Source organism: Micromys minutus (genome assembly GCF_963924665.1).
Source record: "Micromys minutus genome assembly, chromosome: 9".
Taxonomy (NCBI): domain Eukaryota; kingdom Metazoa; phylum Chordata; class Mammalia; order Rodentia; family Muridae; genus Micromys; species Micromys minutus.
In genome coordinates this window covers 39,429,886-39,449,950 of record NC_137978.1, presented here as the reverse complement: position 1 = coordinate 39,449,950, position 20,065 = coordinate 39,429,886, and positions in this window count along the sequence as shown.

The following is a 20,065-nucleotide window of genomic DNA, read 5'->3' as shown; positions in this document are numbered from 1 at the left end:
CAGACCTCTGATCCCCCTTTGCCACCCTGGTGCATCCTCAGCCTGCTCTCTGCAGCAACTTCCAAACAGGTTGCTCTGCTTCTGCCCTTTCTTTCTATAGAAGTCTGGGAGGGCTCGTTTCAGACCAGGTCTGAGGGCCTTATTGTGGCCAGCAAGTTCTTATGTGTTCTGTTCTGTGTCATCCCATCTCATTACGGTCCCCTCCTAGTCTTCCCCTCCTCCTGCCAGGGCTGGTTTCCCACCCGGTTTCCACTTGGGTAACTCCCTTATATCTACCTCAAGTCTTTGCTCCAATATCGCTTCTTAATGAGGTTGTCTTAAATATCTTCTTTGATTTCACAGCCTGCTGCCATTGAGGGCTCTGTCCTTCTAATCCTTCTTCCTCTGCTGATTTTTTCTTCTTTTCCTGCCCTCCTCTTCCCCTAGAAGATGCCCTTCCCGTAGTTGAATGAACAGAGAAAGAGGCTGTGAGAGGATTTTCCTTGGAGGGAGTTTACTGGGACAGGATCTCAGACCTATGGGGAGTGAATGTAGCAGCCCAAGGTAGAGGAAGGACTGCCATGTGATGTAGTTTCAGGAAAGGCTGGAGCTGATGCCCGGGAACCCGGGGTCCAGGAGAGCTTTCAAAGTGGCTAGGCAGTAAGGCAGGGCATGGGACATTTTGATCTTCTACTGACCAGACATTGGATGTAGGTTGCTCCTAGGGAAGGGATTAGCTGTAGGTGAAGCAGATCTCTTTTCAGACCAGTTTTACAGAGACTCTGCTGAATGACCATTCATCAGCACCCCCATAACAAGGGAGAGAAGTCTCGGTTCCAAAGTGGGGAATTGGAGCAGATCAGAGAATGCATTATATGTGTAAAATACACAAATGAGTATTGACGTATTATATTCATTGTTTATTCTTCTCTCCTGCCATCCAGGGAGGTACATGAAAAAAAGGCTGGCTGTGGCTACAGTTGTATGAGGTTTCTCAAGTGCCTGGGACAGTAGGCTCTCCATAAATGTTTCCTGAATGAATGAATGAGCCAATGTTCTCTCTGTCTGTCTGTCTCTAGTTTTTCAAGACAAGGTTTCTCTGTATAACTGCCTTGCCTCGTCTAGAACTTGCTTTGTAGAACAGGCTGAACTGAAACTCAGATATCCTCCTGCCTTTGCCTCTGCCTCCTGGGTTCTGGGCTCAGGCCTATGCCACCACACCTAGCTGTTGGTTCAATTTGTAATATTATTTGCCTCTATCACTACCTTAACTGGAACCTTAGCCCAAGTTCTGATACCAACCAGTTGCCAAAACTATAGACAAATGGTCTAGCTCTTGGAGGCTTTGCTTCCTCCTCTGGGAAATGGGTAAACAGAGGCACCTGTCTTACAGGGGTTAGAGAGGAGGAATGATCAAACTTGTAAACAGTTGACTGGTGCTCAGTGAAGGCTTGTTGCTGTTGGTGGCATCGTCCTTGCTCCCAGGACTCTGAACAGACTTGAACCTGGAGCTGAGACTCCAGCTGGTACACCTGAAGTCAACAGCTGTACGGGAAGACGTGATATTCAGACGTCTAATCCAAGCAGTTTTTGGCTAATGAGGACAGAGATCTGGTTGTTGGCAGCAGATAGCTGGAGTTCTTGCTTTGGGAAAACTTTGTGTGCACCTGTGTATGTGCTGTGTCTGTGTACATTGTCACATATGGGAAAATGTAAATGCAGGCAGTGTTCCAAGATGTATACTCTCTTTGTTTTGAGACAGGGTCTCACTTTGTAGTCCTGCCTGGTCTAGAACTCACCACATAGACCAGGCTGTCTTCGAACTCACAGAGATCTTCTTGCTTTGAGTACCAGCGTTAGAGGTGTGTGCCTCTACTATGCCTGACACTTCTAGAAGACAACTTATCTTAGGCACTGTTTACTGCAATAGCCATCCATCCTGGAGAATAGAATGGCCAAGAGGCTCATCTATCTCCTGCTTCTCCTCCTCCTTCCGCTCTTGCATGAGACTCCTCCCACTACATCACTGAATGAACACCCCACTCCCATAGTCTCATGTGGCCAAACCCAGTGGAGCCATACTTGACCTCGGGAACAATGCCAACCACCATTCTCCCCTACCTGTTCTAGAACTTTCCAAGGGATTGCTGTCGGTGATGCATACACACAGGGTTCAAGGTGGCCAGGTCCAGCTTTCTTTCTTTTTTACTAATGTCCCTGCTCTCTCTTTCCAGTAAATCCTCTGCATGCAAATCTCCATCTTTGATCTATTTCTAGGGAACCTGACCTACTACTACAGTTGGTGCTGGGAGTGGTTCCTAGGAAACAGACTCTAAAAATGGGAATCTAGAGCTGGATTATCCACCGGCCTGTTGGTAACGAGAGCCCATCTCTAGTGGTGGGTGGAGGCTCTAATGGCCTCTGAGTGGCTTGTTAAAACTCTTAGCAGTAGTGAAGTAGAGTGGAATACCGGTGGAAGTGGATGTGCTGGTGGGCAGCCTCTCTGATACCTGAGTGGCTCAGTGGAGGAGTGACAACAAAGTCTATAGATTTAGGGGATTGTGGCTGGGGACAAAGACAATGAATGGCTGAGGCGATCTGTCCCTTTTTTTATTTTTAATTAAAGGTTGTTGTTTTTATCTGTATGGGTGTTTCACCTGTACCATGTGTGTACAGTGTCCAAGGAGGCTAGAAGAGGGTGTTGGATTCTCTAGGACTGGAGTTATAGACAATTGAGCCACCACATTAATGCTGGGTCTCGAACCCTGATCCCTTTGAAAGGGCAACAAGTGCCCTCAACCACTGAGCCCTCTCTTTAGCCCCTCATCACTAATTCTACAGTGAGATGTGAAAATGGGAGGGTTTCCTGGCAACCAGAAAAAGAAAATTTCCCCTGCAGCTGGAGGTTGGAAAAACAGATATAACCCAGGATCAGGGTAGAGGATTTCCAACGAAAACAGAATTCTCAAAAAGAGAAAGGCTGCTGTGTTTTGATTTGTCAAGGTTTGGTTGGGGGGGGTCCTGATACCTGGGTCACAGACATTTGGATTGACACCCTAGGTCACCTAGGCAGCAGGTCACCTTCTTCCTATTAAAGGCTATAGCTGTCCTGTGCATGCGAATGATACAAGGGCCTTTGGAGATACCATGTACCATGTAGCAACTGCAACACAGCCAGCCACCAGATTAATCACATGGAGGAGGCTGCACTGTAACCAGACTGCCCAGGAAGAAGAGGATGCGGGGATCAGCTGGTCCCAACAGGAGCAGGGAGCTAACTTCTCTCTCGCATCATTAACAGGCTCCCAGCCTCTGGTCTTACTTTGCTGGTCTACCTTCCACCTTACTGTCAGAGGAAATCTTTTGAAACAGATGGTTTGCCAGTCTCTGCCTTGCTTAGAACTCTTCAGTAGTCCCCGTTGCCTCCGGGAAAACCCACATTTCTCGGCTTGCTGTTGCCTCATCTCTTATCTCAGTTTCCGTGTGTTCTGCTGGCAATGACTTTGCTTGTTCTCACGCTGGGGCCTCTCTTTGCTCCTCGCTGTTCCCTTTGCCTGGAAGCCCCCTCTCCTTCCTCCCTTCACAGGGAGCTTCTCTAGTTCAGTTCAAGTGCCTTGGGCTCACCTCCAGTAGGGATTGTGTTCTTTCTCTTTGGGGGATGCTACCTCTGTCTTCAGCTGCTTAGAATGTCAGTTGCTGCATGCGCCCAGCCACATCCCTCCATGGGGACTAGAAAACAACAGGCAGATAGATACCTTCACTCCAGTGATGACTTCTCCTGGAACAGCCTGCAGTCAATACTGTCTGACTGTGGCCTCCTTACCTTATTTTTTTTTAAGATTTATTTATTTTTTTTATATATTAGTATACTGCAACTGTCTTCAGACACATCAGAAGAGGGCATCATTTCTCATTGCAGATGGTTGTGACCCACTATGTGGTTGCTGGGAGTTGAACTCAGGGCCTCTGGAAGAGCAGTCGGTGCTCTTAACCACTGAGCCATTTCTCCAGCCTGTGTCTTTTTCCTTACATAGACAATTTTTGTCTTCGATAGTGTCTTAGTTAGGGTTTTACTGCTGTGAACAGACACCATGACCAATGCAAGTCTTACAAAGGACAACATTTAACTGGAGCTGGCTTACAGGTTCAGAGTTCGGTCCATTATCATCAAGGCAGGAACATGGGAGCATCCAGGCAGGCATGGTACAGCAGGAGCTAAGAGTTCTACATCTTCATCCAAAGGAAGCCAGGAACAAATTTGGTATTCTCAGGCAGCTAGGAGGAGTGTCTCCAGCCTCCTTACCTTACCTTAGGGTAATGCTTTCCTTTGTGGCTGCAAAGTATTGATAGGTCTGGTCCCAGGCCTTAGGTGCAGTATTAGGGACCTTCTCTATGAAGATACATTGTGACTAAAACAACTTGGGAACAAAAGGGTTCATTTTATCTTACACATAAGTGACAGAACCCAAGGAGGAATGCTGCTCACTGACATGCACTCATATTCATGTTCACCTTTCTTGTGCAGCCAAGGCCCACCTGCCTAGAGATGACACTTCCCACAGTGGACTGGGTCCTACTACAGAAGTTAGCAATCAAGAAATTGTCCTACACATATAGTCCACAGGCCAATCTGATGGGGATAATTTGTCAACTAGGGTAATGGACATCTAATGGCTGCACTTGCCTCTCAGCTACCGTATGATGTTTGAGCACATATGCATACAGCATGCTGATGAAACCAGGACAGTTAGCATTTCCATGTCTTTATCTTTCCATCGTGTTGGAGCTTCTGAGAGCCTCTCTTGTAGCTCCTCCTAAAAGCATGTTACAATGAATTCCCCACAGGGTGCTATATACCGTCAGAATGCATTCCTTCTGTTTAACTGCCATCAATATTGCCAACTACTCTCCCACTCTCCTCCCCATTCTCCCCATCCTCTAGGGGCCACTATTCCACACTTGATGAACTTCCCTTTTGTCTTTCTTCCTTTACTTATAGGAATCTCCAGAGCACATCTCCTATCCAATTGAACTCATTCTTTGAAACTCCCTGTTTTAAAGGCTGTTCCAGAGAGCCCAGTTTTAGAACACCTTTTTGTGTGTCCTTAGATATTCTTTCTTTGGAACTCCTCAGAACATAAGAGCTAGTGTCTTACTTAGGGTTTTACTGCTGTGAACAGACACCATGACCAATGCAACTCTTATAAAGGACAACATTTAATTGGGGCTGGCTTACAAGTTCTGAGATTCAGTCCAGTATCATCAAGGCAGGAACATGGCAGCATCTAGGCAGGCATGGAGTAGGAGGAGCTGAGAGTTCTACATCTTCATCTGAAGGCTGCTAGCAGAATACTTACTTCCAGGCAGCTAGGATGAGGGTCTTAAATCGCACATCCACAGTGCCATGCCTACTCCCAAAAAAGGCCAGACCTACTTGAACAGGGCCACGCCTTCTAATAGTGCCCCTCCCTGGGCCAAGCATATACACACCATCACAGCTAGTGAGTGTTTTTCAGTTTTCTGTTCCAGTGTAACAAACTCTGCCTTGACAATAGCTACTAGAGTTTTTCTTTCTATTTTATGGGTCGGCTGGGCTTTCCTATTTAACAGCTCTGCATTAGCTGTTGTGACTGGACTCATCTGGGGACCCCTTTGAAGCTGGGCCAGGTGTTTCCCCACTCTCCAGGGCTTCCATCTTGATGCTATCTAATCACTTACTCTGACTCTCCTACACTACAGTCACTGGATTCCCAGAAGGAGAAAGTGACTGTCATCTTAAGGCTCGGTCTTTACTCTTGCCACACGCTACTGATGAAAGCATGGTGACAGATGTGATTGAGGAAGAGGGGACTAGGTTTCACTGTGCAAGAGGAGCACCCCGATACCAGGGGAACAGGCAGAAGCTGACCACTGGACTCTGACTCCCACAGCATCGTCCTGGGAGCTCCTTGAGAGTAGGGAATCTGCTGTATGTCCATTGTCTTCATCCCAGGTACTTCCAGGGACTGTCAGAGATCCTCGGTGACAGAGTTGTAATTTCTCATGTTAGAATCTGGGGGGAGGGGGGAGACGGTGCAGACAAATAAGCCTGGGCTGCCAGCAGCCTTTAATGGATCCTCTTTAATTCCAAGATAGCATATCCAAATGCTGCCTGGAAGTCTTTCTGGGCATGGGTTCTGCCCCCTGGGGCATGAACGGGCAAATTTTATTCAGCCACATGGTTACACAGGGTCCTGGATCCAAACACAGACTTAATAATTAAGGCCCGTCTCTTCCCTCTCTTGTCATTGTACATTTAGAGCATGTGGAAGTCATTAGTGTTGTTTGTCAAATATTTCTGGCTGTGCACCTGCTGAACACATGGAAGGATTGCACTTCTTGGCCCTCTTGTGGTTGGGTGAAGCCTTGTGATGAATTCTGGCCAATGAGCTGTGCGTGGAAGTGACTCCGTGCCATGCACGAGCATCTACTCGCTTTGTGAAGCCTGCAGAGAAAGCTCTTTCCCTCTGGCCTGGTGCTGGCAAGGCTTGAGATGGTGTCTGCTTCATTGGGCAGTGGGGAAGCAAGGGGCAGAGCCCTACCAACTCATGAAGAGCAGGTGACACAGGTACCCTGTCAGCTGAGATTAACAAGTCCCTTGACCTTGACTTTTCTGCTGTTAGAAGGGTCTGGGCTGTGTGAGCAAAGCAGGGGTTTGCGAAAAATCTTGCTATATCTCCTGTTTGGACCCCCCCCCCCCATTTTCTCATTCACTCCCTGGGATTTGAGTCCTTGTCTTAAAGGCAAGTGATTTGAATGCCCAGACATTTGCATATGGGTTTTCCTTCTGTTGCTTTCTTTATTCTAGTTCAACGGCTCTCTAACTTTAGTGTGCCTAAAAATTTCTGTTCATGGCTGTATAAACAAACTCATGGGTACTGTACTTTGCGAGTGGCTTCAGAGTTTTCCAAGGGCACTTTTGACTTTATGCAATTCCTGTCTCAGGCACTTCCAAATCACGGCCCCCCCACCCCTTCCCGTGTGAGATGAGATTCCATTGTTCAAAACCAAAAGAACCTTGCAATTTTTATGAGATGCTGAGAGCACAAGATGCCAGCAGCAGCTGCTCTTAGCCCATTATCCACCCATCACCCAGTCCTGTTGATTTTACACCCACAGTCTAAGCCTCCATCATCCTTTCCCCGGATTCCCAGGGAGGCCTCCTAACAAGGGTTCTCGCTCCTTCCTACGTCTGCACCTCAGACAGAGTGAGCCCCTCCTGTCAGGTCACATAGCATCTCTGTGTGAGCAAACCCCCTCACCTAACTCTCTTGGCTCTTACAGGGAGGTCCGGCATCTTTCCGGTGTTTCTGAGACCACAGGGCCTGCCCTCACCTGTCTCTCTGGCCTTATACGGCTGCAGGCTCCCCTTTGGTCCCTGTGGTCTGTGCGGACCTTTACCTCATCAATATGTTCCTTTGCCTCCTCCAACGCTACAGAACCTCGGCACCTGCTCTGCCATCTGCGGGGACTGTTCCTTCTCCACCCTCCTGTTTTGTGCTTGGTTGACACCCACTCATGCTTCAGATGTCAGTTCAAAAGTCGCCTTCAGAGGCGACTTCAAGCCAGCTCGCTTTTCATTTGCTCTCTTAGACTGTTGCTTTCCCTTGGAATGTTTCTGCTACTTTGTAACCATGCACTCGCTTGTTTCTTCCACTGGAGTGTAAGCCCTAGGAGATCTTAGCTCCACTTGGATGGATTTTGCAGTCCTTGCCACATGTGTCTGCCACACAGATGATGGGCTGGTGCTGACAGAGGCACGGTAGCTGTGACAGCGGGCCCCAACACTGGTGTCGGTGGTGACAGCTCTCTACTTCTGTGGGCTCAGACTGTGGTTTGCTCCGGTTTTTATGTCTGAGTTTTTGAGGCCCAAGAAACTAGGAATTGTCCCCAGCTGCAAAAACCAAGGTCAGGAGCAACCATTCTCAACCTGTGGGTCACATATCAGATATCCTGCATATCGCATATTTTCATTACGATTCATAGCAGTGGCAACATTACAGTTATGAAGAGCCACACAGTTTTATGGTTGGAGGGCACAACAACATGGGGGAAGTTGTATTAAAGGATCACTGTGATAGGAACATTGAGAACCACTTACTTAGAGGGTAAGACTCATATCCAGTTCCCCAGGTTCCAAGGGAGAAGTTTTTCTTAGACTCCATAGTACTCTCTGGCCTGTGTACTGACAGATCCAGCCTGAAGTCTCCATGGCTGGACTTGAGGGAGTGTATTAACATCAGATTGTTGGCTTGTTGAGGCTTTAGTCTGTGACTGGGTGGGGCTGACCTTAGAAAGGAAGGACATTTCTACTTCCCATGGTTCAGAGGGGAGGTTAATTCTAGAGCGGAAAAGGAAGAAGCCTGAATTGTCGTCCACTTTCTGGAGGTTTGGACCGGTTTGTTCCGGAGACAGGAGTGACTAGAGTAGTTAGTAGCCAGTTACTGTAACAGAAAAAGGTAAATGTTCTGGGTAGCTGAAGAAAAGTTTAGTTTTGCTTCTGTGAATGTTGGTAAGTGGTGGCCTTCCTCCAGGGTCAGAAAGGACCTGGCTCCCCCATGTCACGATGCTCTCATTTTAAATGTATGATTTCCCCTCCTCTCCCCTGTTCTCCCTTTCACATTTCTTCCCCCCCCCCCACTTTTCTTTCTTTCTTTCTTTGACCTGGTTTCACTTTGTAATCCAGGCTAGTTTAAACCCACAATACCCCAGCCTCTGCCACTGTGAGGCCTACTTTCAACTTTAGGTAACATGTGAACTTTCCTCCCCTTATTCCTCTTTCTTCCTTTCTTCCTTTTTTCCTTTTTTCCTTCCTTCCTTCCTTCCTTCCTTCATTTCTTCCTTCCTTTCTTTCTTTCTTTCTTTCTTTCTTTCTTTCTTTTTTTCTTTCTTTTTTTCTTTTTCTTTCCTTTATCCCTTCCTCCCTCCTTTCTCTCTCTTTCTTCCCTCTCCCCCTTCCTTCCTCTTTCTTTACTTTCTCTCTCTCCCTCCCTCCCTTCCTTTTTTCCTTCTTTTCTCCTCCCTTATTTCTCTCTCCCTCCCTTCTTTTTATCTCTCTCTCTCTTTCTTGTCAAGTTTCTCTCTTGTCGCCCAGGTGGGCCTTGAACTCACTTTTTAACCTAGGATGACCTTGAACTTTTGATCCTTCTGCCTGTATTTCCCTAGAACTGGGGTTACAGGTATGCATCATTAGATCCAGAACTGTACCTCCACACACATGAGTCTGTGTTGTGGTTTTTTGTTTTCATGTGTGAGTGTGTGTGTGTTCACTTGTTTGTGGGCTCACATGTGTAGGCACATGTGCGCATAGGTGCACACATGTGGAGGCCTGAGGTTGATGTTGGATCACCCACATCTGCTTTTCTATTTTATTCACTGGGGCATGGTTTTGAAGTCAAACACAAGGCTCACTGATAATGGTCTTGCAAGTCACCTTGTTCTGAGGACCCTCCAGTCTCTGCCTTCCAAGGCTGGGATTACAAGTTGGCCACCCTGCCCTCTCAGCATTTTATATAAATTCTTGGCATCTACTTCTTTTGCTTTCACGGGAAGCACCTTAACCATTGAGCCATCTTCCCTGGCCACATATGACTCTGTTTCGTTTTAATTTCTGAGACAGGTTTTTTTTCTCCTGTATAATAGCCCCTCCTGTCCTGGCACTTGCCTTGTAGGGCAGGCTGGCCTCAAACTCACAGAGACCCATTTGCCTTTTGAGTGCTGGGATGAAAGGCATGCATCACCATACCAGGCCACACATATGATTCTTAAGGTTGACGCAGAAATGGAGAAACAAATTCGAGTCAGGCCAGGTGTCAGCTTAGCTTGATCAAGGGAATCCAGATTTGGCTCCAGGAAGAAATAGTTTATTGGCATAAGAGCTATTCGTGCTGCAGCTATGCAGCAGAGGGAACCAGGTGGGTGCACCTGAAGGTGGGGGACTTGTGTGGGACTAGGGGTGGGAACCCAAGTATGGATCAGGCTGTCAGCTACTGACATAAGAATATTTTCCTGCCGAGGCAGGTGGATAACTGTGAGTTTGAGGTCAGCCTTGTCTACAGAGTGAGTTCCAGGACAGCCAGGGCCACACAGAGAAACCCTGTCTTGAAACAAACCAAACCAAAACAGAACAAAATATTTTCCTAAAAGCCATAGGCTCCTTTGTTTACAGAGACATTTACTTCCAGGGCTGTCTGCTACTAGGATGTCCCCATGGGGTTCACACTTGCAGGAAACTAAGGATGTGCTGAAATTGTCTTGGTAGAGTAATAGTAGTGATGACCCAATCAGAGGATTTCGGCTGAGGCATGAGGCTGGGACAGCTGTAAACTATGTTTTCTCATAGAGTCCAGAAGACATTGTCATCCTGAAATGGTTAGAGCAAGGGGTGCTCTAACCAATGGTATTCAGCTCTGAAGGGTTCTGCACAGCTACCTCCTCTGGACAAAGATGGGTGGTAAGGGATATTTGCAGGGATGAGAGGGACAGTGGGGGGCTATTGCATAGCAGAAGCCAGCAGGGAACAGACAGAGGAAAATGAAATTGGTTACCACATCAAGCATTAGAGCCAAGTAGCAACTGAGAAGCCTTAGTCCCAAGGGTCCCATGCTGGTAGCTAAGGTGCTAGACACGGGCAGCCAACCAGGGCATTGCCTGACTTCTGTCATCATGAAGGAGCTAGAGCAGGTGGGTAAAATGATGGAGGCTCATAGCAGTTTTTCTCATAGAAAAATGGTGACTCTTCACTGGCTTTCCAGATCTGAGCTATCTTTTAGACTGAGTCCTTTGATAGAAAGGGGAGGCCAAGTCCCCTTGAACAAGCACTTAGAAATGGTGCTTTAAGTATCTACAATAAGGTAGTCCTCTGGTCATCTTTTCAGAGGGTCTTCACAATGACACAAGCCGTTGGCTGGATTCATGAAACATCCACATTATTTTAAGACTGTGATGATGGACTGTCTTCATTAGGGTTTCTATTGCTGTGATGAAACACCGTGACCAACAGCAACCTGGGAAGGGAAGGGCTCGTTTGGTTATGCTTCCAGCTCACAGTCTATCACTGAGGGAAGTCAAGGTAGGAACTAAAACAGGACAGGAACCTTGAAACAGGAGCTGATGCAAAGGCCATGAAAGGATGCTGCTTACTAGCTTGCTCATCAAGGCTTGCAGAGAATACTTTCTTATAGAATCCAGGACCACCAGTCCTGGGGGAGTGCTATCTACAGTTTGCTAGGCTCTCCCTCGTTGATCATTAATTAAGAAAATGCTTTACAGACTTGCCTACTGCCTGATCTTTTGGAGGCATTTTCTCAGTTGAAGTTCCCTCTTCTCAGATAACTGTAGCTTGTGTTAAGTTGTCATAAAACTAGCCAGCACATGGACTGTGGAAAACAAATGGCATCTCCAGCTGTAGCTGCTCTCTGCCGGATTTGGTATCTTCCCTAGAATAGATCACTGTTGCCTCCAGCATTTGATATGCAGCGTTTGATCTTTTTAGTTCACATCAGGAAAAAGGATTAGAAGCGGTTTGTATTCACATGGGAAAGACAGCAATATATATTCACTGTCTTGCCTCGGGGCTATGTTGATTTTCTTCTGTTACATTATAATCTAAAGGGCCTTTGATTATCTTGACATTCCAAATCCACCATACTGGTCCTCTCTACTGATGGCATTATTCTCCTCAAGCCCAGCGAACAGGAAGTGGCAAGTATTTGGATGCCCTCATAAGAGATATGTTTGTCAAGACACAAGAAATAAACCCAGCAAAGATTCAGGAGCCAGCACACTGGTGACATGCTTAAAGTTCTTGCCCATTGAATTTCCAACCATGGAGGAACAGGCATAATGTTTGGTAGGTCCTCTTGGGATTTTTGAGGCAATAGATTCTCACTTGGGAATAATGTTTTCTAACCGATTTGATTTGTTGAATAATAGCCCAGGAGGTTGCCAGTTGTGGGTGTGTCTAGGTGGGAAGAGGGTAGAGGTGTAAGTCTGAGCTACAATGTAGTATAACATCCCAGTCTTCTTTAGTCATGTGACATGGTAAATATGATAGTGTTGGAGGCATCTGGAGTCGAGTCCAGCAATCTCCATTAGGAGACTCAAAGAGAAAACACCTTGAGTTATGGGATAAGATTATGGGTACAGTAGCAAAGAATGGTGCTTTCAGACCAGTTCCTGGAGTATTACTGGACTCCATCAGAGACTATGCACCTGACCATGGATGGCCAAGTGACTGTGTAGTCAGAGATTCCCACAACTAAGTCTTCGCTTGAGGGGACATATCAGCAATCTGTTGCAGTCGGGATGTTGTACTAGAATCAGATCTGCACAGGCTCAGAAGCTTAAGTATGAACAGGCATGAGAGGCTTAGCTGCCTGTGTCATCCAACTTGGCTGAATTAATACCTTCGTCTCAATTCATATCTGTTCCCTTGTCAGGAGATTCCAACAGCCTGAAGATGGAAGGAAACCCCTGAGGTTCATGGATGGGTCTGCTTAGTATACTAGTGGATCTTAAAGACTAAGTATGAAAGTCTTTCATTAGGAAATAGTTTGAGCTGTATAGTTTGGTTGTCAAGAAACAGTCAGAAATGAGTTTCTATAAAGAGTTTTGGTTCGTGAATGGCTTTGCCTATTTGTCAGAAGACTGGGAAAACAAAGATGGCATTATCTAAGATAGGGAGTCTGGGGAGAAGGGTGTGGATGGCTGTGTTCTACTTGCCTTTCTCATTACTTTGACAAAATACATAACCAACTTAAAGAAGGGGGGAGTAATTTTGGCTCAGTTCATCATGGTAGGGAAGGCATGGTGGTAGGAGTCGGAGGAGGCTTGCTTATGATGCACCCATAGGATGTACATGTCCTGATGCATCTACAATCACAAAGCAGAGAGGAATGACCATGTGCATTCCATTTACTTTCTTCTATTTATTTGGTACAGGTTCCCAGACAATGCAACGGGACCATCCACATTGGTGGTAAGTCCTCCTGTCATAATTAACATAATCTAGATCACTAAAATCCCTAAAGCAATAGTGTGTCTCAAGGGACAGATCTGGGGGCCAAGGGCTAAAAGTGGGTTTATGTTCTCAGCATCACTTTCAGGGACCAAGTTGGGGAACTTGTGCTTCCTGCCTCGAATCTCACGTTTCTGTGCCATTAAGAGTTCCTAGGTCTGAGAGGTGGGGCCCTCCCACCAGGAGAGCTATTAAAGATGTCATTGAACCTCAAAGATTTCTATGTAGTGTTGTTTGTACTAGTCATCTGGTGCACAAAGAGAGGAGCTAGGTATGCTGCTGCATGATGGGACAAAGAAAAAGATGTCTAGGATTCCCCTGCCTTCCCCGGGAAGTTTTTGCACACCCTACATTACACGGAAGTGTCTGTTATGTCTGAGTTCATGTCTTAGGGTTGGAACGCAGTAAGATGGTAGGATTTCGAATTTTGTCCTCTGCCAATGGAATTCACTTTAAGCTGGTGTGCTACATGAGCAGATTTTAACAGATGGCCCTGTGGCTGGGTGAAGAGTAGATTAGCGGGGCTCAAGTGGATTTAGGGAGTTGAGGGGGGAAGGAAACTATAATATCCGATATGCAATGGCTTTGAGTTGTCTTGTGTGGTACTGGCAGTAGAAATGGAGAGAGAGAGAGAGGCAGATGGTGACTTTGGGGGAATAGAATCAGTAAGACTGAGTTCCCTTTTTCCATGAGATCTATCTGCTCAGGATTGTTTTGGCCCACTCAGTTGCAGTCCCACACAAGGCAGTCACCAGCTCAAAGCAAGCCCCACTGACACCTCTCGCTGGTAGCTTTTTTCTTAGAGAAATGTGTGTGTGTGTGTGTGTGTGTGTGTGTGTGTGTGACTCAGAGAGTTTGTTCTTTGGACACTGATGCTGCACAGTGCGCTGAAGCCCTGGTGCAGGACCTCTCAAGATAAGTCCAACTAACATGGAAAGCTAGTCTCTTTAGCAGAGCAAAAGAATTCTCATGTTGTTTTGGACACTCAGCGTGGCACTTCTGCAAAACTCTGACACTGTGGTGTTTGGTTGGTTGTCATTGTGTTGAGTAGTAGTTGAGTTGATCCAGAATTACACAGTAGGGAGGTACATGGGGATGGAACAGAAAGAAATTCTTTAATAGGGGAATTCTTTCCACTGGTTAGCTGGAGGCCCAGGGCCCTGGGGGAAATGAGACTGTTATTTGTATTTGGGAACTGGTTAGGCCCAATGCATTGAATTGTTATGTCTGTTGTTTCAAAAGCTTTCTTGCTTCTTCTTTTTTAAAGATTTACTTATTTGTTTTATGACTACAGAAGGCATCAGATTTCATAATAAATGATTTCAAGCCACCAGTGGTTGCTGGGATTTGAACTCAGGACCTCTGGAAGAGCAGTCAGTGCTCTTAACCACCAAGCCATCTCTCCAACCCTGTTTGCTGCTTCTTTAGAGCAGTGGTTCTCAACCTTTCTAAAGCTGCAGCCCTTTAATACAGTTCTTCATTTTGTGGTGACCCACAGCCATAAGATCATCTTGCTTCTCCTTCATAGTACTGTTTCGAATCATAATATAAATATTTGTTACGCGATCCCTATGAAAAGGTCGTTTGAATCCCCAAACCGTTTGAGACCCACAGGTTCAGAACCACTGCTGTGGAGCTTGTTTTCTAAGGTCCCTGTTATAGTTTGAATGTGAAATGTCCCCTATGGACCCATTTGTTCAGATATTCGGTCTTTAGCTCAGAGTACTTTTGGTGAAGCCTTTAGAGGTGGGATAAGCTACAGGTGTATCTCCAGAGGGCTAATTTTGGAGTTGATAGCCTGCCCTCACTTTCCGTTTCAGTTCTGTTTGCTGGTCTGCAGAGAGGTGAACAGAGAGCCTCATGGCTCCTACCGCCATGTCCTCCTCACGGGTGCCTCCAGCTGTGAACCAAGGCAAATTCTTTTTCCCTTAAGTTGCTTTTCTTTTGTCTGCTTTTGGTTACAGTGACAAGAAAATCAACTAATATAGTGTTAAAAATGTAATAACCACTAAAGGTCATGCCAGTGGTGGTTCAGAATGACTGAAGCCTGATGACTACACCCCTGGGCTTAGTAGGGATTCAACAAATGTACACTGGGTCACATAAGAGGTTAATATTCTGAGGAATTCTTAGGAGCATGTTCATCAGGCTGTTAAATTTTTTTTTAATATAGAATTTAAAATAATGCCTGTCACAGTAGGGACTTGATAAATAATAGTTCAACTATTTGAGTTAAGTTTTTTTTTTTTCTGGCAATATCCATGCTAAATGCTGGTTCAGAATAGATGTTAATGGTTTTCTCCGTCAGATAATTTAGTTTCCACATAGGGAATTAGTTAGTTAAAGTTAAAGACCTCTTACTGATGAAGCATGTCTTTGGAGAGTCTTCAAATGGCTCTTGACTCAGTGAAGCCTCCTTTGGATATTTAAGGCTATGGGACTCAGCAGTGGGAGAGGAAACCCAGAAGCCTGCTGGGTCCCTGCATTGGATGTGTGTTTGAGTTAGTGAGTGAGGGAGGGAGTGTGTATGTGTGTGTGTGTGTGTGTGTGGGTCCCTGCATTGGATGTTGTGTTTGAGTGAGTGAGTGAGGGAGGGAGTGTGTATGTGTGTGTGTGTGTGTGTGTGTGTGTGTGTGTGTGTGTGTGTAGGCCTGAGGTTGACATCAGGTATCTTTATTAGTTGTTTTCCATATTCTTTTTTGAGACAGTCTCTCTTTAGCATGAGCTTCCCAGTTTGGCTACATGGGCTAGCCTGCAAGCCCCAGGGATCCTCCTATTTTCACAGCCCCAGAATTGAAATTACAGGCACAGGCTACCACATTCAACTTTTATGTGGGGGTGTGGAACTAAACTCAGGTGTTCCTGCTAGTATGACATGTACTTTACCAACAGAGCCATATTACCATGATGAGAACCCACTTTTTAATGAGTCAGGTGGTGATTGGTAGTGATTGGGTAGGTGTGGGTATGGTTGGGGAAGGCCACTCTTTTCGGGTTAGGATAATTATAGTCTTTCTGATTGCCAAGGTTATCAGTACAGATTTTAGAGTTAGATAACTTTAGATTTAAATATTTGCTGTCTTTGGCTTTGTGACTCCTGGTATTTAAAAAATCTTCATGCCTATTTTTTTTTTCTTTTTAAAAATGAGCTATTTTTATTTTTGGTTACTTTGATATTCTTAGTCCCACTTTATTCCCCTTTTTTGGTCTTCTCTTTTCTGGTGGTCTCTTTCCTCTTCTCAGATAGTCCCATTCTCCTTTTATTAGAGGAAAATGTGAAATTTCTTTCCTGCACCTGGCTTATTTCATTTAACATGATGATTTCTGGTTTCTCCCCCATTTCTTCAAATCATATCATTTTGATTGTCCTTACACCTAAACAATATTGCAATATATTAGGCAAATATATTGCAGAATAATAGGCCTTATTCTCTCTGTATGTCTGTTTTTGGATATCTAGATTGGTTCCATCACTTCTCCAACCCCTATCTTTCATATTTGTTAGATGAATGCTTATGTCATCTGTCTCAGTGAGTTGCAGTGAGAGTCCAACTGATAAAGCATGCAGCATGCTTGGTTCAGTGGTCGGCATATCGAATGCATTCAATAAATGCCAGTAATAACAGTAATTCAGCCAATAATCGTAATAACTATCTCATCAGCCTAACATTGACATGCTTTCCTTGCATTCTGTATACTTCATGAGTAAGGGGTCAAGATTTCTCTCTTCTTCTGAGAGGATGAAGAAGCTTGGAGAGGTGAAAAAGATACCATTCAGCCATGTAAATGGGTGAGGTGAGCCAGCTGGTCCAGTTTTCTGTCCCTAAACTCTATGGTCCATGTCATGAAAGGCTTTGAGATAGTTGAGTTCTCTAGCCCAAGCCAGGAACAACACCTGAAATGAGACCCTAGGAGAGAGGTGTGTATATGTTGTGTGTGTGTGTGTGTGTGTGTGTGTGTGTGTGAAAAGGTGAGCTCTCTAAGCACTCAGGAATCTTCTAGTCACAGATGGCTCTTTTCCCTGCCATTTTAATGCCAGCCTAAAACCATTCTACTAGATCGGTCTTTTTAGAGAGCAAATTCAAGTAAAAGGCAAACATTCTATATTCCCTGGGTCTCCATCCCAGCCTCCAACACAACTCAAAACTTAGATGACCTCTGAGGTGAGAACGCTCACTTGGATTTTGGTTCTTTTTCTTTGTCTATTTTGTTTCCTTGTGATGGGGTCTCACCCAGCTGTTCTTGAATTCTCCATAGCTCAGTGCTGGGATTACAAGTGTGTGCTGGGAAACCTGGCTGCATTTCCTGATTCTTTGTGACTGAGTCATCCCTTCCACTCTCTGGTTTCCAGGTTCACTCAATGCTGCACCCACATTCCCCACCTTTGGGGGGAAGGAGGGAATGGTGGGGACAGAAGCATTAATCTCCTCCCTGGGATGGCTCCTCTGAGTTCTATATTTCTTGCCTATAGTGACCAGGGAATTTTCCCTTATTGATTGCTTTCTGTAATCGAGCTTAACAAATAGAACTTCCCTCAAATGATTCTTCCAACTAAACTGATAGAAAGCTAACCTTGTTATATTTATTGACAGAACATTGAAATAAATATTATAGGTCTAGAGGGAATGTTTTAGCTCATTGATTTTTTTAAGGAAATAATAAATGGAGCCTATTCCCTTTGGCATATTATGCTGGGAATAATCTGAAAAAATGCTTAGCTTGTTCAACACAGAGCTTAGAAACCCTCCTTCTACTCCCGGCAGAGCAGGGGCCCTTTGCATAAATCTGCTCTGGCCCAGACAATCAATTTTCAATTTTAATTATTTTCAAAACTCGTTTATTATTTGCTTGTTCAGTGAGTTGGGAGCTTTCCCTTTTAGTGAGTTTACAGCCACAGTGGGCAGGCCTCTGGCTTGGGTCTCAATGCCTGGGATGGAATCCTTCCCTGTTCCTTGTGCCAGGGACTTTAGATCCAAAGCAGTGATCTGCCTGTCAACTCTGGACCACAAGCCAAAGCTAGCCTACTTCCTGTTCTTGTAAATAAAGTTTTATTGGGACTCATGTAAGAGCCAGGCACAGCAGTGTGCCATCCGTAAACTCGGTATTGAGGGTGTAGACATAAACGGTTTCTAAGGGCTTGCTGGCCAGCTAGTCCAACTGAAACAGCCAGCTCTAGATTCAGTGTAGAAAGAAATGTGGATTGCAGCAGAGAAAGACACTTAATGTTGACCTCTGACTTCCTTGTAGACATGCATGGGCAAGTACACCTACACATACATATGCATACACCAACGTACACACACCACCCACATACACATTACATACATACACACCACACACACACACACACACACACACACACACATACACACCACACACACACACATGCCACACACATGCTACACATACCACATACCACATATACACCCCACATATACATCACACTCACACACACCACACACACACACACACACACCACACACATGTGTACATACCACACACCACACCCCCTACACATACACATCACATATACACCACATATACCACACACGCATACACGCACACACCATACTTACACACACCACACACATATACATATATGCCACACATAAACACACACACACCACATATCTTTCACACACACATACACACACATCCCACATACACAACACACATACATACGTGACACACCACACACACATACATGCACACACTACACACATCACACACATATACATACATAACACACATAAACACACATACCATATATCTTTCACACACACATACACACACATCCCACATACACAACACACACACACACACCACACAAAGTAAAGCCTGTGCTTTACCCCATGTCCATTTCTATCTTTTCAGCACTCAGAGGGTTATAATCACCTCCTCTGTCACTTGGTACACTTCTCACAGTCATTTCTTCCCTTGCTCTTCCATCCCAGTGGAGGATCCGGTACCTGCTTTAAGGGGTCCTTTATTTGGGTGGTGTTCGTATGTGCCGCAGAGATGGCTAGGTACCTCTTTCATGATCTTCAGCATCCCTTTGGGGAAATGAGCTTAAGCCATGTTATATACTCACATCCAATCAAAGGTTTGGATTACCTGGTGTCATCATTTTTGACCTCTATTCTTCTCTGGCTGTTACTATGTCTTTGGTTTTCCATCCAGGCCAGATTGACTGAGTTTCTGCTCCACTATTCCGGTGTCTGCTCCTCACCTCCATTATCTGGTGTCTGCCATGACTGAGCTTAGATTCTCTTGTCTCCAAACTGCAAGGGCAGTGCTCCTCGAGCTTCCTGTCTCCCCGAAAGGCTCCCCAACAATACATTTTCTTCTTCTTTCTCATCTTTCCAAACTCTTAGCTGCTCTGACAGTTAGTCATTATTGTCAGTGTGGCTATAGTTGGAATTACATTGAAGTTACTGGAGAAGTTTAACTGAGGAGGGAAGGCCCATTCTGAATAGGGTTGGCACCAATCCTGGGCTAGATAGGAAAGGGAGAAAAAGAGAAAGTGGGCTGAGCATTAGCTTCGATTTCTCTCAACTTCCTGGTTATGGATGTAATGTGACCAGCCACTTCATGCAGCTGCCATACCTTCTTACCAGGAAGGCATGTGGACTGTATCCCCTCAAACTGTGAGCTTATGTACTGTGTCCCCTCAAACTGCGAGCTTCTAGACTGTATCCCCTCAAACTGCGACCTTTTGGACTGTATCCCCTCAAACTGTGAGCTTCTGGACTGTATCTCCTCAAATTGTGAGCTTAGTTTAATTGTTCTTGTCTGGCATTTTGTTACAACAAGAAAACTAACTCACATAGAGTCCCTTTCTCATCCTGTTTTCTCTGTCTGGTTAAATTTAGGGATGCTTTGGCAGTTGTCTGAGTCTTCTTATCACAGGTCACAGCTCCAAGCCATATTTTTTTCCCCATATTTTTCACAAGTATCAACCAGCAGCCTAAATCTCTTTCCTGAACTCCTAAATACACATATGCTTTGGTACAGGTAGCTCCTCTTTTC